The sequence below is a fragment of the Pelodiscus sinensis genome, chromosome 7 (genome assembly GCF_052426305.1).
Source record: "Pelodiscus sinensis isolate ZL-2025 chromosome 7, ASM5242630v1, whole genome shotgun sequence".
NCBI lineage: Eukaryota > Metazoa > Chordata > Testudines > Trionychidae > Pelodiscus > Pelodiscus sinensis.
Window position 1 is genome coordinate 19,884,935 of NC_143058.1, and position 25,610 is coordinate 19,910,544.

Below are 25,610 nucleotides of genomic sequence, written 5' to 3' on the forward strand. Positions count from 1 at the left end.
TAGTAAGGGACAGGAATTGGGTAACCTATATTAGCATTCTAATGACACGACCTTATTTTTATTAATGTGACTATCAAATCATAGACCTAAAATAAGCACTCTTTCTAGAAATCTGATTCTAACAGTTTGTCAGCTGATGGTCAGGGCAGTGTGTGTGCTGAGAAGAGGTTTAACGTCTGTGACTGTACTGCTAGGACCGGGGTCCCATCGCAGAAGGCAGCCAACAGGCTGACAGATGCCCTGGGCCTATAGGAAGAGCCTATTACATCTCAGATTTTAGCTGCTAGAATACAAGATTCCTTCACAGCGGGCAGTCTAGGAAAGACTGAGAGATGCCCCAACGGATCTGTCACCTGGGAGTAATACAAATCCAAACGCCCAAGCTCTTCCTATACCTGTCCCTTATGACTGGCTGAAGTTCTTTTAAATTGTGCTTGGTTCTGTTACAGCAACTGAAGGAGTCAGGTTAAAACTTAAACAGTTACAGGTTTATTAAACAGACTTATAAAAGCATATGGTTACAATGGCTATTGCTCTATTTCTTAACTGCTAGCAAATATAGATTTAAAAAAAAGTTACAAAGAAAATAAAGATAGAAAATAGAAATAATGGTACCAAGTGACAGCTTAATCTTTAAAGAGCTCTAAGTCTATGTGTACACTTAAGACAAAGGACCACATCCAGGTACAATTTTTACCCCCTTCTGTGCCTCTCGACTCCAGCGGGTCAAGCCAGGGCCGGTCTCTCAATTCCTAGGAAAGACGAATACGAGGTGGGCGTCCCCTTGGAACCTCGGGAGATCAAACACCTAACTCAACCAGCAGATAGATGGTAGATTGACGCTCAGAGTAAATGTGCTGCTGGACCCATCTTTATACCCCTGGGGGCCCGTATCCTCTTTTTTATCTTAAGATGCCAAATTGTACTGGTCCGTTTTGTGGCGCCAGTTCTTGCAAGCAAGTTTCAAGTTAATTTACACTTGCAAGAGAGAGAACTAAATTGTGAGTACTAGACATTTTTTGCTGGGCAGGAGATTCCTCCCCCCGCGGACAGCCGTGTGTTTGTATCAATATGGGTTAAGTCAAGGTCACTCCTTGGCAGCCTCTTGGTCAGCAATTGGCATATCTCTGTTTACAGCCATTCACGGTCACAGCAGCCTGGGTCTTCTGTGCAAGGCTTTTACTGTTCTGTGTGCCCTGTATGCTCCAGGCAAGCAAAAATGGATGTTACAATGGGGGTTCCTGTCTGGCTACACAGTTATGCTCATCCAATGAGGGAACAAAGCATATTATGATGTGTGTCCAATTAAAATTTTGACTGTTCACAAACAGTTTTGCCGATAATCTATAGACCAAAAGAGTTATTTGCCAAATTTTAAATTATTGGACTATTAAAAAACAAACAAACCTGTAAGCAGCTTGAAAACCATTCAGAGTGAATTATTTGCCCAGCTGTAGTCTAAACAAATACTTTAGACTGGCAAGGAACAAGAAAGAAAAGAACATTATTTTTATAAATACACAGATCACCTTCACATTACTCTTTAGCACAAAGATTCTCTCTCAGATGTGAAGTCATTGTACTTTGCTTTTGGATTCCATGAATTCTCATTATAATCACCTTACTCATAACAAGAGTATGTAATGTTCAATACGCTACTCTTTTAGGGATAGTAATATGAGAGTGCAGACTGGAGATTACTTGAAAACTGGGAGACAGAGTTTAAACAAAATTACTTCACATAAAGAGTAATACATGTATGCCAATAGGTTATTATAAGGGCCTTTGAAGCAGGGAACATTAATGAACTCAGGAGACAACTAAATGAGTTTTTAAGTAAAAAGAGAATAAAGATGAATGGGAAGGAAATGGAAGAAAACAAAGGAGCAAGTATAAAGAAAATTACTCTGCCATGTCAGGGGAAGCAAAAAAGCAAATCTAATTGTCACTGTTTTCAGCCTTTAAAAAAAAATCTCAGATATGAAATGTGGTCTATTATCTGTCATTGATATTTCAAGCAGACTATAGACAAAAACATTTTTATAAAAAATATACTGGGTAGTTATTCTCTCCCCTCCCTCCACTCACAAGTGCAGGGATAAAACACCTTTAACCACTAGGAGAAAACACCACTTTATATGTGAAGAAGGGATCAGCTACTAAATAACTGCATTGATTTTTGCATGAAGAAATCAAATCTGTCTAGGGATCTGGTTGCTTGTCATGCAATACCCAAAGTTAGATTCACCGTTTGAAATCTCTTAAAACTACTAAGAGATGCTAATCATGTCATGTTAACCATCCTCTAAATTATTCCACAAGTCGTATGTAACTAAAGTGCATATGCCTCTTCCTACTCCTGCTCTATCCCCAGTTACTTTTGGGAAACAAAATGACCAGTCAGAGAGCCAGTCTGTTATATTGTGTATAATAAACCAGCCACTAGGGGGCGCGGGCAGATTGTTTTTTAAATTGTGAAGTATGTGGCTGTTCCAGGGTTGTGTTGTGCATTGCTGTCAACTTGGGTCTATGGAGCTATTGAAAGGAGATAGACAAGTTGCCTAAACTGAGAAGACTTAATACTCAAAGGAGTTGGACTCTGTCTTGTTTACATTACAACATATGGCAATAAGGTGAATCTGAACTCCCAAGAGAAAACATAAATCTGGGAAGTCATCTGTACGTAAGGCCTACACGTGTAGAAACACGGGGAAAATGGGTGCAACATATGGGACTATTTCACCATTTAATCAACACCACCCAGTTCAGGAAGTATACTGTAATGTATTTGTTCATTGCTTAGCATTATAGGTGAAGATATGAAGAAACAGTCCCTCATGACATTTTTCTAAATACATGGAAGGAATACAGGCACAGTAGAACTACCATTAAGTGGATACATGATTGGTTAAATGCAAACACAGTATCTATTCAATCTGACATCATTCTGTTATAGAAGGTATCCAGTGGGATTCCACAGGGATTTGTTCTAGGCCTGGTGTTATTTAACAACTTTATTAATGACCTGGATTTAGGAATAGAGAGCATAGTGATTAAATTGAAGACAATACAAAGCTGGTGTGTGTTTGCAAATGCTTTGGAGGATAGAAGTGAAATTCAAAGGGATTTTGGTAAATTGAAGAACTGAGCTATAGGCAATAAAATGAAGTTCAACAAAGACAAACCTATATGCTGGTCTTGAATGAAGAAACCAAATGCACAAATACAGAATGGGAGATAACTCGTTTGGCAGCAGCACTGCTCAAAAGGATCTGGAAGATGGGGTGTATTACAAAGACAACATGTCAACAACGTGGTGCTATTGTAAATAGAGTGGGTTAGGTCTCAGCTGGAGTAGTGTTCCCAACTTTGATCCTGCTGCACAGGAAGGATGCAGAAAAACCAGAGAGGATACAGAGGCAAGTGACCGATGATCAGAAGGATGGAATGCAAGCCATATGAGCAAAGGCTGAGGGAACGGGATATGCTCAGTTTGGAAAAGAGGCGATTAAGCGGGGGCATGAGTGTATTTCAAATACTTGAAAGGCTGCTATATAAAAGATGAAGAAAAATTGTTCCCTCTTGCCACAGAGAGCAAGGCAAGAGACAATGGGCTCAAACTACAGTATAGCAGATTTAGATGAAATCTCAGGAACAGTAGGATAATGGAAAAGACTGATTAGGGCAGTAATAGAATCTCCTTCATGGGAGGCCTTTAAGAAGAGACCGCATAGCTATCTGTCTTGAATGGGTTACACACAACAAAGCCTGCATCTTGGCAGAGGATTAGATTAGATGACCCTTGTGGTTCCTTCTAATGCTTTCATTGTTAAGTTTTTTGACAACCTGATCAATACTTGTATGACTACATCACAAGTGGGGTCATACTCACCCTTCCCCCACAGGGAGTAGTCAAGTCTCTAGGGCCCTAAAAGTAATGCCCCAATCCTGCATGTCCAGCAGCTTCTCTTCAGTCATAAATCCCCAGCCCTCCTGTTGTAACTTGTAGGGCTTAACTACAGAAGTTAGAATTCAATACCCTGCTTGCTGGGGCAGTGCGACCTGGTAGCCGGAGTCCGTATACAGCAGGTGCAGGCCCCCCTGGCTAGGGGGTGAGGCAAAAGAGGGTAGGGTGTCCCAGGCCCTCCCTACTCCACCGAGTCCCTGCCCAGGGCTCTGATACCAGAGCTGCAGGCCACTGCTTGCTTAGCGGGGAATCCCACCGCAACATGCTAAGCTTCTTAGTACTCAGTCTCCTACCCTGGTCTACTTCCTACTGTACTCTGCTGAACTCCCTCCAGGGTCCTTCCTCCAGCTCCTCTGTAGCGCTGGTGTGCTGCAGGCAGGTGTCCGGGGCCGGTTCCTCTGATGGTTTGCCTGCAGGAGTTCCAGCAGTGCCTCTTTCTTCCCAGTTCTTGCCTGGAGCATGGGTGTCTCACTGGCTGGTTCCCAGCTCCAGTCTCTCTGGCAGTTTGCCTGCAGGAGTTCAGGTAGTGCCTCCTGCCTCCTCAGCAGCTGGCCCTGACTGAGTCTCTCTCCAGGCTTTTATACCTGGACTGCAGTCTGAGCATGCTTATGTAAGCGGGGGAATGGTCCCGCTCTTGTGGGGAACTTTCCTGGCTTCTATACACCCCGGTGAAATGAACCAGCGAAAGGATCTGAGTCCCCGCTCCCACTTCCTTTACCCCACGGCTCCCTGATCCTGAGGGCTCCCCCTCCACTCTCCTGAGTAGCAGAGCCCTTGAAACCCCAACAAGGCTGGGCCCAGGTTTCCTGGGGCTTAATCCCTGACCTTGTAGTCACTAGGGGCAGGAGTTAGAGTGTCCCCGCTCCGAGGTGCTCTCTTCACACTGCAGGCCTTCTTGGCCCAGTGATCACTTCATAAGGTTCAAAGCAAATACAATTTATTAAACATTAACTGATTAAAGAGAATAGAATAAGAAACCATGAGAATGGTTAAATGAGAACACACAGCCCTGCAGAGTGTAAGGACAGTTCACAGTCTCTTCCTTAGAAGCCCTGGATGTGCTGCAAGGGGCTGCAGGCTGGACACGCTTGCACTGGCAGTGACCACACAGCCTCAGTCTCTAAGTGGCCAGACCCCTCTCCCAGTCCAGAGCCTTTCCCCACACTTTGCAGGTCCCAGTAGCTCACCACATCCAGCTGCAGGCTGTGCTGCTTGGCCAGTTCCAGCTCCTTGTGTTGTTTCTGTGTTCCTTTTGGCTTTCTGAGCACTGCCAGTCTGCTGCTCAACACAGGGTCTGCACTGCTTGGCCTGTCTGTGTCTGGTTCTGTCGCTGCAGGGCTTCTTCTTGTACTCCTCTTTCAGATCTCTGTCTTTGCAGGACCTCTTCTGCACTCAGCTTGTTTGTTCAGAGACAGAGCCAGAACAATCCCCACTTACAACCTGTCAGTCAGGCTGAGCTGGAGTGTTGACTGCTTTCCATTGTCTCTGGGGTCTGTCAGTCTCATGAACCCTTCCCCTTCTGAAGCTGGTAAACCAAAAAACTCCCACAGAGTTTTAGTAAGGGGTAACAGTCCCCTTACACTTAGCAGGGCCATGGGAGCAAGGCTTCTTTAGCCAGATGAGCCTGTTTAAGTCTAGCTGATACACCCCGTCAGAGGGTTAAATAGTATTGGAGATCAGCTCAGGGACAAACTTTCCAAGATTCTAAACTGCTGTAGTCTTCAGTATGCCAGCTACCATTCAAGATCTTGCAGGGCGAGTCTTATACGCTGTAATTCTGGGGGAAGGCAGGGTTATACACCGACATGTGGCTCCACTACAAAAAGATTATGGTTAACTTAGCAGATTTTAGTATCAGCAACCTTTTCTGGAGGAGCAGCTGCTGGACATATCATCAACTGTTACAGACAGACAGACCCCATAGACTGTTCTGGTTACCACAATGCACTTCTTTAAGTTATCCTTTAGCAAATCCTTGTAACACTTCTATTGTCCTCCCATGTTGCAGTATCCTTCTTTCAGCTGAGAAAACAGGGCCTGTTTTTGGAGGTGATGGTCTAGTATCAGAACAACGTGACCAGTCCAGCGAAGTTGCTGTTAATCATTGTCTCAATACTGGTGGTATTTGCCTCTTCCAGAACACTAATGTTAGTGCACCTGTCTTCCCACTTGATCTTCAAGATCTTGCGGAGGCAGCATTAGTGATACCTCTCAAGGACTTTCAAGTGATGTCTGTTGGTTGCCTGGGTTTCAGACCCATACAATAGTGTTGGGAGAATGATGGCTTGATAGACAAGAAGTTTGGTGTCTGTCTGAATGTCATGATCTTCAAAACCCCTGTTCTGTAAATGAGCAAAGGCTGCATCGGAACAGCTCAGACAATGCTGGATTTCCATATCAATATCTGCCTTGAATGAAGGATAACTTCCAAGGTAGAGAAAATGACTGACATTCTCCAGTGCCTCTCTGTTGCATGGTACCTCATTTAGAGAGGTCTGATGGAGCACTCTGGCTTTCTTGATGTTGAGGATGTTAAGCCTAAAGAGCTTTCCATCCCTTCTGTAGATGATTTCAATGCCAGCTGGGAGCTTCTCAGCAATTAGGTTGAAAATAACTGCAAACATGGTTGGGGCAATGATATAGCTATGTTTGACTCCTGTTTTACTTTGAAAGGCTCATCCTGGGAGCCAGAGCTGCTCAGAATAGTTGCTTTCCTGTGGTCATGAAGCAACTTTAGGACACTGAGGTATTTATCAGGACACCCAATCTTTGAAAGTACAGATCAAAGGGTTAGTTAGATCAATAAAAGCCATATTTCTTCTGACAGGGGCAAAAGACAGGCTGCAAGGAACCATACTAGAACTTTGCCTAGAGAGATACCATGATAGTTTCCACAGTCCACTTTATCATTTTTTTTAAAAGAGGGTAACAATCAAGGCATCCCTCTTTTCAATGGGTATCTTCTCTTTTATCCATATTTTAAGGATAAGCAGGCTAAGCTGCTGAATTTTCTCTGAGCCACCGTCTTTAAAGATTTCAGGGGGGTTCCCATCTGGACCTGCTGCCTTGTTGTTCATCTGCTTGATGGCATTGTATGCCTCCTGCAAATTGGGAGGGTCTCTGAGCTCATCTCAAGAAGGTTGCTGGGGGATTTGCTCAAGAACTACATCTGTAACCAGAGGTGACCCTAAGGGAGTACATGACTCCAGGCAGCGTCGCTCTCGGGGGTCCTTGGAACATGAAAGCCTTACCACCACTACAAGGTGATGATCCATGAAGAATTGCCTCTTGCAAAAATTGAACTGAGGTTGTGTAGATGGGCAAAACACAACCTACATTATCTAATCTTTTAAATAGGTACTAAGTCACTAGTACCTATCTTATTTTCAATGTGACATGCATGGCTGGTTGTTGTTGTGTACAAAACATTCCCTCTTTTGTATTTGAGTATAATAAACTAGCTACCATAGAGGGTCGGTGGATAGTTAAAACAAGGAAATACGTGGCTGTCCTTGGGCTGTGTGTTTTGTTGGCAACTTCGGAAAGTGTAGATCTGAGGAACAGCAGAAGTATTGCCAAGATATAGACATGTTGGTTGAATAAAAAGAATGTTTAATGTCCAAAAAAGCTGGAAATTGTCTGGCTGATGCAACAGCACTGTCTAAATAGCTTACAATTAGATATTCAAAAATTTAGGTAAAAATTTTTAGGTAAGTAAGGGTATGTCTACACTACAGCGCTAATTCGAACTAACGCATCCGGACTAAAAAACTAGTTCGAATTAGCATTTTGCTAATTCGAACTAGCATGTCCACAAAGAGTGGACCCTGAACCGGGGTTAAGGCTGGCCGGAAGCAGTGCCGGCAGGGCATCAGATGAGGACTTAGAGCGTGGAGCTGCTGTCTCAGGCTAGCCGAGGGCTGCGCTTAAAGGGACCCGACCACCACCCCGGACAGACAATTCTCAGGGGTGCCCCACTTGCAAAGCAGTCCTGGCTTGATTGCCCGGAGTATCCACACTGGGCACATCACAGCACTTGGCCTTCAGACCGGCTGCACTTGCCGCAGGCTGCCATCTGGGGAGAGGGGACAATTGAGGACTAGAGGACACCAAAGGAAAGGAATGGGTAGCAGGCTTCAAACTAGTAACAGAAAGTTGTTCTTCACAAAGCAAAGAGTCAACCTGTGGAACTCCTTGCTGCAGGAGGCTGTGAAGGCTAGAACTAGAACAGAGTTTAAAGGGAAGTGAGATCAAGTCATGGAGGTTGGGTCCATGGAGTGCTATTAGCCAGGGGGTAGGCGTGGTGTCCTTGCCCAAAGTTTGTGAAAGGCTGGAGAGGGATGGCATGAGACAAATGGCTTGGTCACTGTCTTCAGTCCATCCCCTCCAGGGTCCCTAGGGTTGGCCGCTGTCGGCAGACAGGCTACTGGGCTAGATGGACCTTTGGTCTGACCCAGTACGGCCATTGTAAGCTCAGGGCTCAGGGTTGGGGGTCTCAGTGGATCACCTTGATTTTCATGCACACCTGCTCCTGGGTGGCCAGGCTGGCAGCTCTCCTGCCCTAGACAGCCACTTTCCTGTGCCTAGTGTAGAGATCGTGGACGAGGTCCACGATGTCCGCACTAGCCCAGGCGGGTGCCCGCCTCTTGCAGTCCCGGGCAAGCTCCCGGGAGCCGCCAGCCTGGTCCCGGGAAGAGGGGGAGGGCTGGGGGGCATCGGGTGGCTGGCTCAAGCCGTGCCAGGTGCAGGGTCTGCTGGCTGGGTGCTGGCAGGCTTGCACCTGGCACGGGCACTATAGCCAGCCTGTGCCCCTTTAAGGGGTCCGGGGCCGGAAGGGGGGAATAGAGTTTCTCTGGTGTTGGCCAGAGTGGCCACCAGGGAAAGCTGGGGAGGGCTAGCCTCCCACTAGTTCGAATTAAGGTGCTACACACCCCTTAATTCGAACTAGCTAATTCAAACTAGGCTTAATCCTCGTAAAATGAGGTTTTCCTAGTTCGAACTAAGCGCTCCGCTAGTTCGAATTAAGTTCGAACTAGCGGAGCGCTAGTGTAGCGCCTATGAAAGTTAGTTAGTTCGAACTAACTCTGTAGTGTAGACATACCCTCTGGTACTTGTGACTGGATATACAAACTGCAGATTGGTCAGGAAAGGGGTAACCAACTTCAAGGGGCTTGATCAGCCCCTGTCCTGCTGCCTCTACAATAGGTGCTAGTTAAATGATGTTTACAAGATCTGTCGGCAAAGGCTTTCCTTGCCGACCAATCCCTGTCTTGACTGCTGCTTTGTGCCGACAAACAGCTGAGCCTGCACAACGTGGTGACCATTTTTATTCTAATGAAGTGGGGGATATTTAAATCCCCCGCTTCATTGATTATGTCAATATGTCTAATTTACATGCTTCTGGCGACAGAGGCATGTAGTCTAGACATACCTCTAGTGTGGTTCACTGTCCCATGTAGTGATACTTAAACCACTTACAGAGAGCGATAAGAACAAGGGAGCTCTACAGCTTAAGCTTTATAGCTTAAGATGTAGAGGTTCCTATAACTGAGGTTCCAGGTTCAAATCCACTCAGTGGCAGTTATTCTGACACCAGAGTGAAGGAGCAGAATATGGCTCCCAACTATATGTAAGAACAGAAAATTGCTAACTTTAGTCACAACAGTGAATGTCCAAATGGCAGGCCACACAGTAATCAGAATGGTTAAAATACTGTTCCCTTAGTTCTACATAGAGCTGGCTCCATGCTTTTTTTTAACTTCACCATTGCTGTGGTGTTTAAATCCTGAATTATTTCTAGTTACTGCCTTTAAATTAGATATGGTGAGACCAAATTCTTCTCTCATTTAGACGTATGCAATCACTTAAACTTTAATGGCCTTACATAATGATAAATGAGAGCAGAATTTGGCCTGCCTGTGAGAGCTGTACCACATTCACATTTGTCTCCTATACTATGCTTTACATAAATACAGCTTCTGTAATACCAGTGAGTGTTCTGGATTTCAATATCTTCACTGTTAAACCAGCAAAAATTTCAAAAGGTCAGTTCCACATTTTTGATTTATACCTTCAGTCTCTTTTGCTAATTATTTTAACCTTCTATAATTCCAGTCACTGTGGTCATACTTTGAAGGTGATGTAGATACCTTCATGCCTTGTGATTGCTCAGGAGATTGCAAGTACAATACTCTGGGAGTTATTTTAGTTGACTCTTCATAATTTTTTCCTAACTTGGAAGTGCTTTAATTTGTCTGTTCTTGACAGCACAAGACAGAACTAAGAAAAGTCGAATACATCTTAGCTTTGTGGACACTATCCTAAACAACTCTGCCAATGCAGCTCACTGCTGACTTACAACACTGTTCTTGTTCCATACCAGATCTGAAATTTTCAGCACAATATTGAGAGGGAATGAGCTGCAGAATTCAGAGGTTTTAAAATGGTTCAGTTCTGTGGTTTTGGTTTGGCTCCTATCAAATGTCAGACAGTTGTAAATCCTGCTTCGAATTCTAGCCCTCTGCTCTTCACTCAAACTGAAATTCAGCGTGTTTGGGCTTCAACAAAGCTAAATCCATTTATTGCTATACTGTTGGCTTTCAGTATTGTGTGTAACTGCCAATGATCTCTGAACTAAAGCCATGACTTATGTCTCATGAGAAATGTGTACTCAGCTCTTTACTGCAACATTGTATTTTTTCCCTCTACATAGTCAAATGTTTTGCCATATGACAGTGAAATAGGAAGGGAGGCATAGAAATGGCAGTTGTGACTTCCAGGCGCTACAGCTTGCTTGTGTGGAAACTAGCCAACTATTTGGAAGGACAGTGGATGCACCATACTTCACCCCTCTAAGCTTGGCTCTTTTTCACTGGCATTTACAGCAAGACCCTCACCCAAGTGTATGACTCCAGGTTCCATTGATGAGGGAGTTTCAGCCATGACACCTTACATCACTGAGCAGAGGAGGTGTAGCCTAGCTGGACAGAGATGCCTTTCGGTAGGGCAACTGAGGGTTCCCGTCACTAGGATCAGAGCAAGGGAGGGCACTGCTCCTCTCTGACCCATGGCATGATTCTGCCAGGCAGAGAAAGGAGCATCATTGTCCATTAACAGAAATGGAAAGATAGCCCTGGCATATCTGACTGCAATTCTGTATTTCTTTTGATGCTTGGCATTTTCATGCCCCTGATGAGGGTTGGTCATCTAGTATGTGCATAAACTATATGGATCCCACCAGAAGACCCACTCGGCAAAGCTTACAAGCAGCTGGAAGATTAAGTCACCTGTCAACCCCTTTAATTTATCTTAGGAGATAGCTGCTCACTTGTGTGGATGGAGAGGGGTGAACATTCACAAGGAGTGAAATAAATTTTGGCATGGGTTAAAAGCTTTCTCTCCCTGCTTTGGGTAAGCAACACTCCCTTTCTTTTCTTTGGCTGAGGCCATGAGAGCTCTTTCTCTCCCTTCTCTCCCCCCCCCCCCCCACTCAGTTTCAATGTACTTAACTGCTGAGGGTAAGAAGTACAGGTTGTACCTCCCAGGTCTGGCACCTTTGGGACCTGAGTGGTATCGAACCAGAGAGTTTGCCAGAACAGGGGGGGGGGTCAAATTTCCCCTACTGGCCATCAGCCCTGTTGTTGGCTCCATCCTTGTCTGGCACTGCTCATGGCCGCTGCCTCTCCCCATCCCACCACTGGGGTGCACCTTCCCGCCTGGTTGAGGCCCCTGGCTGCAGCTTCCCAGCGTCCCAGCTGCCATCCTGATTGGGACTCCTCTCTGCATCTGATGTGGCCTGGGGCTTCCCAGCCATCACTACCCCCCTCTGCAGTTGGTCCAGTCTGGGGTTGCCCCAGTCCCTCTGCAGCCAGCTTGGGCGTGAGCTTCCCAGCTGCTACTAGTCCCACTGCAGCCAATCTGCCAGCCCTTCCTGCTGCTGGGTTCCCAGTGGACCCCATTCCCAGCTGCTGGGACTCTCTGACCGGCAACATCATGCTGAACCACAGATGTTGCTGGACTAGAGAGTCCTGGATTTTGGAGGTGCAAACTGCAGTTTAAAGGAGAGTGGAAGACAGAAATAGATTGTATTAAACAGAAGTGTAACCTACAACACAAAACCAATTAGTCATCCCTTGCCTGGCCACTTGTAGACTTGTCCTGCAAGATTTGGAGCACTGTGGAACTGGTCCAGCAAAGCATTTATACAAGTGCTTAACTCATGCACATGTTTAGTTCCATTGGAATCAACAAGCCTGCTTACATGCTAAAGGTAACCCTGGGCTTCTGTGCTTTCCTAGAGTGCCAGCATGCTCAGCACTTTGTATGCTCATGTCTGTTTTTATTCTTTGCTCTTCCCTTGATCAGGAAAGGCAAATGAAGGTCTGATGGGGTATACAAACCCCATAGTAGGCAAAAAGGAGGTAAAGGACTTTATGGGGTGCAGCTACCTGCACCTAATATTCAGACTTGCAGAGGATACTCCCGCAGGAGAAGCAGGCTTAAAAGAGCTTAGAAGCACAGGTTGAGATGAAAATTCAAAGCATCTGAAAGAAGAACAAACCCTTCTCCCGGAAGCCAGACAGAAGGTTGATCCTGAGAGAGGACAACAGGGTGCACTTTCTTCAACCTCTGTCAAGAATCAACAGCGGGTTGTACTCAATTCATTTTGAGTTCCATTATTGAACTCTGGGACCATTCAGTTTTTAATTGTCTGGACAATAGGGTGCCACGTCCAAACTGAATGAGAGTAGAAGTGGTAAGGCAGATTAGGAACCACTGTGTGTAGGACTTTGCTTGTGCTGTGCCTCTAAAGCCAGGACCTGATGGGACTTGATGGCCCATATGGTTCACCCTGCTTAATTCTGAGCAAGACCTCAACATGGACCAAGACTGATGCCTCCATCTTAGGGCTATGGGACAAGCATCTCAACAGCCCTGAAAGCTGTGAGTTGGGAAACTGGCTGCACTAGCCAATAGACTGCCTAAAGGATCATAAAATGAACTTGTCTTTCTCTGTGTGGAACCTGCCTAGCATTACTTGGGAATGACTAACTAAAAAATATAAAAATGTTGTCCTTTTTGTCCTTTCCAGGAGAGCACAGAGAAAAGAAAGGAACTGAATTAATAAAGGGGAAAGCTGTGGAGAAAATGATGAACAGTAAAAACAAAAGCATTAAAAATGAGTGAAACACCTTTAAAAAGTTTAAGTACTTGGAGTGAGAATTCAGAGGCTCATGGGTAGTAAACACTCCTAGCCAGGGATTATTGCCTTCATGATAAATGTGTTTTAACTCCCTGAAGCACCAACCTTCTGCTTTCCATTCTTTGGTTTCTTGCAGTCATGTAACACGTTTATTTTGCTTCAGCTAAATTTCAGGGATGTTAATCTCCAGTGCACAAGCCTTTCCATTCTTTTCAGTTTCTCCAGTTTTTGCTGAGTTCAGAGGGAAGATTTATCATGGTCAGAATTCTCAACTCTTCTATCAGATTACCCATTCTCTAACACTTTTTCCTATCTTCCTACTTTTTAATGATGGGGACAAGCCCAATTCATTTATCTAAAGTGGGGGTGGGGAACCTATGGCCAAAGGTTAGATCCAGCCCCCAACTTGCCTGGATCTGTACCCCCAGCATCAGAGAGCCCATGCTGGCATTATAGCTGATGGGACCCCCAGCGGGGCTGGAGCGCCAGCTCTCTGCTTCAAGCTTCATGGCCAGGAGTCAGACAAGCTGGATCCAGATACAACACGCAGGCTCTGCCTGGCTGGGGAAATGGCAGTTCAGCAAAATGTTGCTTGGAGGCTTTTCCCTCACTGCTCTGAGTGGCTGCAATTGGGGCAAATAGGAACAGTGGATAGCGGTGCCTGGGAGTGGGGGGCGGGGTGGGGAGGAAGGGACAGGAAGCCATATGTGTCCCCAGGGAGCTGTGCAAGATAAACACTCCTCCATTGCCCATACCCCACACCCCAATCTTACTCCTGCACCCCCTCCTACCCAGACGCCCACTCAGCTTCCAGCCCACTCCTGCATCATCCCTCTTGCCCAGATCCCTCACTCCAAGGCCGCTTCCTGGCAGCCCCTCGCACCACGACATGTGTAATGTGCACCACCAAAAAACACAAAACGTAACTCAGAGTGCTCTGCTAATTAGCACGGTGGCATTTGAATTTCTTCTGATTGGCTTCACAAGGAACACTGACTCCAGCTCAGTTTGACATCTCTGTTCAGTCAAAAGGGCTGGGTTCTCTTGCCAGCTCTGCCAGTGGCTTAGTGTGAGAGCTTGAACTGGTAGTGTCTCAGTTTCCCCATTTGTAAATTTGGGGTAATGCTTACATCCTGTGGTTAATGTTAATGGATGAAAAGCACTAAAGAGTCTTGGTGGTGGTTTAATCTCTCTGTCCATCGCATCCCTAGCAAACTTTGGAAAAAAGTGTATAGTCTTACTTTTACCCCAATATTCATATTATTCTCTAGGAAATATAAGAAAATATGATTCAAGATGATCAATATCAATTTAAAAGAAACCCTCAGGGCAGAATGTAAATCATTGCAGCATTTGCAATGAAATGTAAATCACTGCAGCATTTGCCAAAATGTAAATATACCACCATTCCCCTCCTTTTCTTACCATTCAGTCTTTCATGACTGGCTCCCAAATTCTTTTTTTCCTCTTATTACTTACTTGAATTGAATGTATTAGCCGTGTGAGACCTAAGTTCTTACTGACTAGTACTTCATGCACATAAATCCTTGAACACAGTGAGCCAAAATCATTTTTGGGCTAACTCCCAATGAAATAAGTAAACTTAAATTACGACAAAGTTGGCCCATTATTACTGAAAAACAATTACATTTTCCACAATGCCTCTGTCTGAAGAGATTCTTTCCTTTCAACTAAAATGCAAAAACAGCAAAGACCCCAGATTACTGTCTGTCCGTGGCATACTGCACACTTCTATTTTTGGTCTAATGTAAATGAGATGTATAGGATTAACATATGTAATGGCTATCAAGCCATTTAAATACACTTCAGGTCACTTTCAAGTGATGACAGAACATAAAGACATTCAATAAAGGGGAAGGAGATAGTCACTCTTGCTTTGCACATACTCAGATGAGCAAGTCATAACCATTTTCCTTTCATGGTATTTAGGAAAATTGTCAAGGTGCTGGGAGCAACTAGGATGTATCAACAGTGAGCTCTCACAAACACATAAAGCTCCAATCAAACCCTCCACTTCACCTGTTGTAATTACAGCACAATTATTCACATACCTTTATGTCCTAATGACTAGTTTATAGCATTTTATGCCTTGTATACATGGAGAATTTCTCTGCTTAATAATTGCATTTCTGTAGCAACTTGAAGCATTTTATAACAGTTCACTGAGTCTCACAGTACACCTGTAAGATACAGTACATAATTATTATAGCAATGTTACAAAGATTCTGTTTAACTGATTTACCCAAGATCAGAGTTAGTGGCAGAATGAAGAACAGATTTCTGGAGCCATCACTCATACCCAAATGTAACCATTATATCACACTTTTTCCAAAGAGATTTTGCACCCCCTCCCCACACACACATGCATCTACCCATTTTATGTCATTTCCATTCAGTGGTACATAATGGTGTAAAGTACCATCCTGATGAGTTATGCCTAATAAGTTTAATACATTTGGCATATCAGGTCTTAGCACTTGTGTTTACTGCCTGCTTATGGAAGAGAGTAGGCCAAATTCATGCCAATGTAACTCCATTAAAGAGATTGAAGTTACACCAAGGATATATTTAATGCGGTGCATGTGTGGTTTCCCCCCATTACTCAAGTCTACAAAGCCAGTACAGGGAAGATAAATACAATTGTGAAAAAGAAATTGGAATACATGTGCATGTAGTGATTTTATCTTAGTCAGGTTTAGCTGTGTCAGCTCCAGAGTTAGGGAGACAGACACCGCACCCCATCTTGTACCTCTAATTTAGTTATTTTGTAAACACCCTACATTAATATTTCATCCCTCATTTATAGAGCCTCTTTAGGAGCCTTGCAGATACAATCTGGTCATTTCTGACAGTGGGCATAACACTGCTGAGTCCTTTAATCTGAGAGGCGGAAAGGCTGGCATTGGGCTGGGAAAGGGTAGTTGATGGGAGTGTGTGGGGGTGGGGGGGGTCTTCTGTGACTCTGCCACTCAGAGAAAGAATGAACCTCTCAGTCTGATGGGAGATGTCACTTCAAAACAGAACAAAGGGTTGTAGTTAGACTCTGTTATCAATGGGCTATATGTATTTTAACCCTCCATGCAGTGCTCTAAATGTGTAACCTCATGATCATTTATTAAGTAAGGAAAGATCAAATTAATATCACAATCTTGCATTCATGGGCTTGCCATCTTCTCATCTAGCAGCTTTCCTTTCTACAGTCTGGAAAACCAGAGAATATTGTGAGACCTGGAGAGGTCTCAGGGAGTTCTATTTCCTGTAATACTAAGCCTGCTGTAGCAAGCCACACTGAATAAAGAAGAGTACTGCATGGGAACAGAGAAACTCATTAGAGTAAAAGTTCAAAGCCATTTTTTTTGGCTGTGTTACACTGAAAAATCAATGGAGTGACTCCAGCTGTATAGTGAGAGCAGAATTTGGCCCTCTTATGCCAATCTTCCATTTTTAGCTGTCCCTTGCAGATATCCACGGTGAATGGAGATTAAAGCATCTGCAGCTCAGTTGTGTTTTACTAAATTGCTCAGAGGCCCGCCAGTCTTTTTGTCTGTCCTTCCATGAGCTTCCTTGCTGCTGATCTATTTTAGTAGAGAGAAATGTTATCCACCTGCAGATGCATCTGCCCAGAGTCAAAGCGCAACATAGGTTTGTGGAAACCTTTGAGAGGCCCTTTGATGCTCTTGGTCTATAGCACAGTTGCTCTGAATTCAGTGAAGTCCTCCTTCTACATAGTAAATCATTCTGGGGATTTTCCCTGGGAAACATCTCAAGGAAGAGGTTTTTTTTTTTTTTTTTTTTTTTTTTTCTGGATAGGAGGATTTCATTGTAGTAAAGCACACACTTAAAGGGAATAGTCACAATGATCTGAGATAGGGTGAACATCTGTCCCATTTTTACTGGGGTTGCCCTGTATTTAAGCTGTCTTCTAGACATCCCAACTCTTTTAAAAAAGGGGGCACCATCAAGAGGTGTCTGGAGTCAGGCAGGGTGCTGACGGAGAAATCAGGTAGTAGTGTCTTCCCTCCCTGTGCACCCTAAAGAAGGGGGGGAGTCTGCTAGCCTTTCCAGAACATGGGCAGAAGCCCCGATTGCCAGTGCCCTCTCCCAGGCCTGGAACCCCTTTCTCTGGTGCCCCCACTGCTGGCTGCAGTCCCATTCCCAGCTGGGCCCTGCTGTGGAGCTGAAGCCCTTTCACCCCATTCCTGGGCAACACCCCTTGCCCCGCTGCAGGAATGAAGCCCTTTTGGCCACTGCGGGGCTCAGCCCCATTCCCAAGCAGCCTGTGGTGGACAGCAAGATGAGACAAGACGAGGCACTTCTAAAGAGCAGTGACCATTAATTGTAAGTATATATTTTAATTTTTACCTATTATTTATAATAATGCATATGTCTTTTTAATGGGTGCTCAGTCAATTTAACGTTGTCTGAACATTTGTATTGCATAGTTCTGATTGCCACTGAACTTGCTTAAATTTGAGTGATTTCCCAGAATGTCCCGTATTTAGCATAGGGAAATATGGTCATCCTAATCTGGGGCAAAATATACAATGGCATTTTTTTGCCATTTAAGGCTATTCAGAACAGCACTTGTGTCATTTCATCAGAGCTTTTTTTCATATGTGAGTTTTTTTGATTCAGCATTTCAAGCCCTTTCAGGAAAAGGATGTAAGTATCAAATACCTCTAATCGTTACCTAGAGGGAGCTCTACATAGTAGCACAAGGATTCTATCATTTCTCCTCCTAGGGAGATCTGCAGCTGGCCAATGCCGCACAGAGCAGACAGCCGTTGCTAAAGAGGAATGGGTGTGGCTGTCTGGAATGAAGATTTGCCAGTTTTGGGGCAATCTATGAGCATAGCTAAGACTATGAGCGTAGTAAGGCTATCTGCTGGACCTAAGAGCAGGTTGCCCAATGTCCTCAGCTAAAAAGCAAAAAGTGAGCTTTGACTGTGCACATGACTGCAGCTGTGATCTCTCGTGTCTTGTGTGCTCCAAGCTTTGCTTAAGTCGCGCTTCTGTTTTGTTCCCAGCCCTGCTTCTGTCCCACTCTGTCAACTCCAGCCCTGCTTGGATCTGTCCCTTGGCACTGACTTTGTGCTGTATTCCTGATCTCACTGCCTCTGCTCTGACCAATAGGAATGACTGCTCTATGGATACGGATCTGCTACACCCTGAGTCACCTTCTGTAAGGCTATGCTGCCAAGACTCCTACAGCCAGAAAAAACAAAAACACTTAGAAGTGCAGCCCACAGGGAAGACAGTGAAAGATTACTATAGTCTGCTGCACTAATGGCTTTTCTAGAGTTTCTGAGGTTTAGGGGAATGAAGGGATGCTGCTTTGGAAATGGGCTTCTGGAAACTGGTCTGGTATCCCTTTACTTAGTGATTGGGCAGATGCAAGGACAGATGAAGCAAGCAAATACACACAAGGCTTAATGTGTGTGTGTTCTCCCCTTTATTTTAATTTCCATCTAGTTGCATCTGCTGTGCTAACCCAGTATACACTTAGCACCTGTAGCAACTGCTCCCTTGGGATGGCAGCTAAATCATGATTGGACTCCTATTGCTTCTGGTACTTGCCCCACAGACTTGGCCTGTATAGTTATATGGCTCTCAGAACCATGCGCGAGGACACCCCACAATAATTAATAGAATTTATTCTCAATGCTATACTGAGGCAGTGGAAATACCAGCCACATTTTATAGATCAGGAGCACAGGCATGAAGTAGATTGAGTAGCTTGCTCAAGGTGATGCAGGAAGTATGCAGTTAAGGCAGGAATTGAACCCAGGGGGCTCTTGAATCTTCATACCGTGCCCTAATCCTATTACTAGATTAACCTTCTCACCTTTGTCTGGCTCTCCCGTTGCTTTCTGACTGCATCTTTCAGTTTTCCTTCAATTTTTCTCCCCATCATGTCAGTGGTTTTGTCCTTTCCTAAGTTCTCTAATGCTGAAGGATCGCTCATCAATGGTATTCTGGGAGACTTGTCAGACAAAACTCCATGGTATTGACTATTGTCTGTCAAATGCATAAGTCAGTTGTATAATGAAAAGGCATTCAGATAGTACCTCATGCAGGAAGAATGGGCAAATAAACAGTTATTCAGGAGAGCTTTGCATATTAGTCTCCTCTTGTGAGCTGGTGTTCCAAGATTATATTAAATGAATACATAATCCTTTGTATTATATAGAGATTAAAAGTGACTGAGCTTGCATGTCAAAATGGTGATGGATGGAAGCTTCTTGCATATGCATTTGCCCAGTAGACTATTAAACGGCAAGTGTCTAAGGATTTAATATGCTGTTTTCTGACCAGACTAAATCAATAACAGTGGCAAATCTGACATGATATTTCTCCGTTATTTTGTAGACCATAATGGCTCTTATTGAAAAGTGTTCAGTATTTTAAACTGTGGTCAGAGTCTAGATGCTACAGTGATTACCTAAGATAGATAAATGATCACCTACACTTTTCCCTCTGAACCTGACACCATTCTCATTCACTCATCACTTTTATTGGCATTATTAACTTGTCTCATCTTTACAGACTAAGGACAGATACCAGTATTCAGTACTGCAAAGGCTTCATGCTCTTTTTGCTAGAGGGTTTAATTTAGATTTCCTGGGATATTTTCCCCTTCTCCCCTTTAATTGCAGCATTTTTTTTGGTAGAATATGTGCAATTCACAACTCACATTGTAAACTGTTACTTCTAGCATCCCTTTATTTAGGGATTGGGCAGATGCAAGGACAGATCAAGCCAGTAAATACACACAAGACTTAGACTGTGTGTGTTCTCCCCTTTAATTTCCATCTAGTTGTATCGGCTGTGCTAACCCAGCATACTCTTAGCACCTGTACCAATTGCTTCTCTAGGATAGCAGCTAAATCATGATTAGATTCCTATTGCTTCTTGTAATTGCCCCATAGACTTGGCTTGCATATTTATATGGCCCTCAGAATCATGCACGAGAACACCCCACAGTAATTAATAAAATTTATGTTCAACAGTACACTGAGGTAGAGGAAGTACCTCTACCTCAAAGGTGAGACACTCTGTCTTAGTGCTGGAAACAATTAGTGCTACTCTACAAGTAATAAAGGTGGTAAAAGCTGAGATTCCTCAAAGTAAAAGAGAGCTTACAATAGTGCACCTTGTATGGTTGAATACAATTCTATAACTCACACTTACAAGACTAAGGACCTCTTCCACCATCCTGGAAGCCCAGTTGCTATTTCAACAGCAGTTTGTGACCTCAGAACACGGTCTTAACTCCCCTTTTTAAATTTAAAAATAAAACAGGAACTTTTCAACAGTTACCCTTCACTTTTTACAATTGAGTGCCTGAGATCCCCAAAAAGCTGAAGAGAGTGCTGCTTGGCATTATGGAAGGGAAGGGACAAGATCTCTCCTTCTCCATCTCCTCTCCTTCATCCTACTAACAAGCAGCCTCTCTTTTTCTCTACATCCATGTTATCTATACTCCTTTCAACAAGACTGGCATATGGGCTTCCTATTTTTGTAAAAGAAAGTTCTAAACATTGGATCAGGGCTGTGGCATCACCAAAAATGTCCACTTGGTCAGTTTGGACAATCAGCGCCCAACGAAGGACCACAAAGAGTAAGCTTTTTAATCAGAACCTTATTGGGCCTCTATGGAGTTGAAGCTGTGTTCAGTAGAACCTTGCATCAGCCGCCTCGAATATGTTAAATAGAGAGGTGGGGTAAAAATATTTTAAATGAAGGACAATAAAACAAGCATCACTTGTGTTAGTGCAGTGCAGGTCCATGAACCAGAGAAGAAGGTATATGCTCAAATCCAAGGAGTGGTGGTGGTGTCATTTGCATTGTGGGAATCATGCTAAAGTATGCATCTGTGCTATTTATTCCCTCCATTGGGGAATAGTGATAATACATAATTTGTATTTTCAAAATATTTCTTGTCTGCCTCTGGCTTGAAGTCAGTTTTTCCATCAGAATGCAAGCATCCATGCCTTTCTTCAATCTTTACTCTTTATATCATGTATTTTGACCCATGCTATCCTACACATCTTCTAGAGATTGATAGTGCAGCAACCATCAATTTAGTCAGCTATTTACTAGATCCTGTTTCAGAGCAATCATGTATCAAGGAACCTTTGGGGCTATAGATACTGAAACATTGTGCACATAAATGCATGAAATATAGTTTAGTATTTCTTGCACATCCTATTTACATGGCAGTTTGCACCCAGAATTTCCATATTTCTCTACCTCCTCATGTCATGTGTCGTAACATTTGTGGCTGGTTCTCCACTGCCTTGCACCTGGTATAATTATTTATATCTCTGACAACAGGATGCAAGTGTTGTCTAATGAAAACCTGAGCAGTTTTTATCCACCATGCAGTAGTATAAATGACTACTCAGAGTAAGAGGAGAATTGGACTCCTGTTTCTAGCTTGTATATGTGACCCTGGTTTGTTTCTAACCGGCATTATAAAAAGTGCATGATTCAAATGTTGAGATGCAGAAACTTCTGAAAATGCGTCAAAGAAAAAACTTCAGTGACATTATTTTGAGTTGAAAATGCCGAGCCTAACAGGTGAATTACTGAGAAAGTATTGCAAGAGAAAAGATCTATTGAGTGTATGACACTGGGGTCGGGGGGAGGAACACTGAAAGTTTGATGTATGTAAAGTGTCTTACTTGAAAAGTATGCTGCAGCTCTGGATTAAAGGTGGAATGATTGGACTGAAAGAATAGTTGCTGGAAAATATATTGAGTTGCCATTAGAAATGATTTTTCACATTTTACTTACAAGGTTGAAATAATTAGGTAACCTACATAGGGCTATCTCCTATAATGTGGGTTATTTTGTGAGAGTTGACAGATAATTGCAGTTTCCTACACAGACTGTCAATATTTTGTTCTGGTCTGTTCAACCTGTTGTGTCCTGATTATCTACAAAGAAACACACAAAGAAACCATTTTTATTTAGGTAGGTCACAAGGTAGAGTGACACATTATACTCTGTTTTCATGAGTTTTGCTTGAGAAAGGAGTACAATATATAATTCTACTGATGAAAGGTTTGTAACCTACCCTAAATAAAAAAATGGGTCCTTCTTATGAGGAAAGAGGTCTGAAGATAATCCTTAGTTTTTAAAGTGTGCTTGAAAGCAAGGATCTTCTAAACTAGTAATAGAGGAAATGTTAATCATGTATCTATCAACATGTATGCTAGATCTTGGGAGCATAACTGGATTTTTTATTTACTTTCTTTAAGGCTTTAGGGTTTATACAAAGAACATTGATACACACACATAGGCCCCCACATTTCCTTCTCACGCTTATGAGGTCTCTCTCTCTCTCCTGTTCATCCTCTCCCACCAACTGCCCCCCTGCCTTGCTCATCGCTCTCTACCCTCCAATCCCAGCTGGATCCCAAGGATGGGCCCACGCTCCTGATATCTGGTGCCACATCTTCCTGAGGCAACACATAGGTGGAAGGCAGGGTCACTCTCCCTCTCCCCCAATTTTTGCTCAGTTTCATACCAGGATGTGGACAGAAGTAGCCATTTGGCATCAAGCAGAATGATGGAAGCTGCTTCCTGTCACAGTGGAGGAGGTGGGGGAAGGGATGACCTGGCCTGTGTCTTTGCAGACCTCATCTCTTCTCTCCTGCACCCTAACAATGGTTGGAAGCAGTTTGTCCCTTCCTGCCTACACAGTGTCAAAAGGCCGCAAACACCTCCAGGCTGTTGCTGGCCACAGACATAACCCAGTCACCCCCTGCTCCGGGCTCTGGGAAGGGCAGGAGGAGGTTAAACCCTCAGATTTGCATTGTGCACCAGGGCACACAGAAACTGACTGCAGAGGCTTCAGTGAACACAGCCAGAGAGGTGGCCCAGCGGGGAAGGGTGCACAGGGTGTAAAGCAGTCCTGCTCCTTGGGGGAGATCTAGGGCAGGAGGCAGAGGGGTGAAGTGGGTGCTAAGGCCCTGCCAAGGAGGCTGCTGTAGGGCCTGCAAGTTTGGGGTGTGAATGGAATGGTGGTGCACCACCAATAGAAACAATAGAAACAATTCTGCAGGCTGTGGGCATGCTGGGCACTCTGCTAATCGGCTGGGAAGCATTTGAATCTCTCCTGAGTGGCTGCCCAACCACTCAGCTTACTGGGAACACTGGTTTCCAGGCTGGGTTGGTTTTCTCCGGTTGGGGCAGTACTTCTGCAAGCATGAGCCAAAGTGTTCTGCAGCTTGACTGGACTCCTGCTGAGTAACTCAGAGGGGCGCACACACCTAACATTATTAGATGCCCAGAAAGACACAGAGCTCTGTCTAATGCAGGGCAACCAAATCCAGTGTAAGTAGAGGGATTTTTTTTAAATGTCCTCTGGATGTTGAATAATGTGTCACCTTATTATACAACATCATGGCTAATAATGGAAGCAATTAGCCCCAACAGGATGAGTATTCATGGGCCATTGCTGTACATGTCCCTCAGCACACCTGGGGCGTAATTCCCACTTTGCTTCCATCAGGATAAATGAGGGACTGAGGTACAAAATAGCGAGTGGTGCATTAGCCGTATTACTTTTTTTCTACCATTTCACTTTCACTGTGTGTTTTTGGCACCCTGGGAGGCCTGGGAAATGGCTTAGGTTTGTGGAATAGTTGATGATGTTTTAGCTAATCATAGACCAGTAGTAGGGAGAGACACTAAGTGGACACCAACTAAAGTGGAGGGGAAGTAAGCATCCCCACCTTCAGCCCAGAGCTCCCACGCTCTATCTCCTTCTCCCATCCCACATTCCCTTGCAGAGAGGGGGGTGCTCTTGTCGATCTGCTATTGCACTCTCCCAGGCAGCCTCTAGCCACGCTGCCTGCTTGGGACACTGCCCAGTACGGCACAGCAGCTGCACCCACTGCTCTGAACATCCCATTGTGGCCAAAAGAGGAGAGGCTCTGGCCCTGCCTCTTCCCTTCTGGCTCTGGCGCCTTGCTCCTCTTGCCCAGCGGCATTTGGGGTGGGGTACGTGACCCTTTCTGCCCCACCCTGTTGTCACCTCTGGCTAAAATAATCCTCTGCGCTATTGCTTCTGGCTGTCTGTAGGCCAGGGTAGACCATCCTGCATCTGTTTATACTTAATTAAAGTCTTCAAGGTTAAGTTGCCATGAAAGCAAGAATCAAAGGATATGGATTTTCCTCCTATACCAGTTCTAAACAAGTATAATTCCATTGATTTCAGTGGAGTTAGTCTGACTTGTACCAGTGCAAGTAAGAATGGAATCACACGAGAGAGATTTAACAAACACAGATCTACACAAAGGGGTGGATTCTATGGCAACTGCTTTGGTTATGCCTGTATCCCTGAGAACAATAGGCAGTTATCGGCTCTGAAGGAGCAAAAAGGCAAACGATGGTAGAGACAGAGTCTGAGCAGCTCAGGAAGAGGGACACATCCAGATGGAAAGGGGGAGTAGTACAAGAAACAATTAAATTATTATTATTAAGTTATTATAATTAAATAAGAAACCAAAGATGCCCTAATTCAAGTGATGAGAGTTATTTAGAAATTGTAGGCATAGCCCTCCAGTCCTTGCTATGCTAGAGGTAAAGGCATAAGTAGTCAGACTTTTCTGGGAGTCTGGGGCCTGGGACTCATAAACTTCCAGTGTTGGCCTGGCAATAGCAGATCCTCCTCACTCCTAGAGTCCATGTGGTGTGCTGGCAGATGGCTCAAAATCTGGGAAGCAACTTAGTTCATATGTAAGCAAGATATGAGAAGTAATTATTCCACTCTGTTCTGTGCTGATAAGGCCTCAGCTGAAGGACTGTGTCTAGTTCTGGGTGTCACATCGCACAAAAGATGTGGACAAATTGGAGAAAGGCCAGAGGAGAATTAAAAAAAAAAAAGACTCAGGGTCTAGAAAACATGACCTATTGGGAAAAACTGAAAACAACTGTGTGTTTTTAGTGTGGAGAAGAGAAGACAGGCAGACACACTTGAAAACTATTATACTTAAAAGGTTGTTATAAGGTAGAAAGTGAAAAATTGTTTTCAGTAATTGAGGCTAGGACAAGAAGAAATAGGCTTAAATTCCAACCAGGGAGGCTTAGCGTTGACATTAGGAAACTGCAATTATAAAGGCTCTAGAATTCAGACACATTTTGTTTATAATAGTGATGCTGAACTTTTTGTTCAGTGCTGGTGTGTTTGTAGCTACTTGGAGGGAAAAGAAAATATAATTGTTACATTTGTGTATTGACACTCAATGTTCCTCATGACTAATTCTAACAAAATCTGATTGTCTGACACAAGAGGTAACATGGGCTAAGCAGGTCACGAGCTCCTGGGTTCCAGCCTAGGCTCTGAAAGCAAAAGAGGGCTAGGGTTCAGACACCCTCCTAGCATGATATCCAGCTGAATTAAATCCT

At 44.1% G+C, this 25,610-nt stretch overlaps 1 long non-coding RNA gene across 1 annotated transcript in view; it reads left to right on the forward strand.

The window, feature by feature from the left end:
• The window catches only part of LOC149524039 (uncharacterized), a 72,750-nt gene that overhangs the window by 12,032 nt on the left and 35,108 nt on the right, over positions 1–25,610 (forward strand). The gene's annotated exons all lie outside the window — the stretch shown is intronic.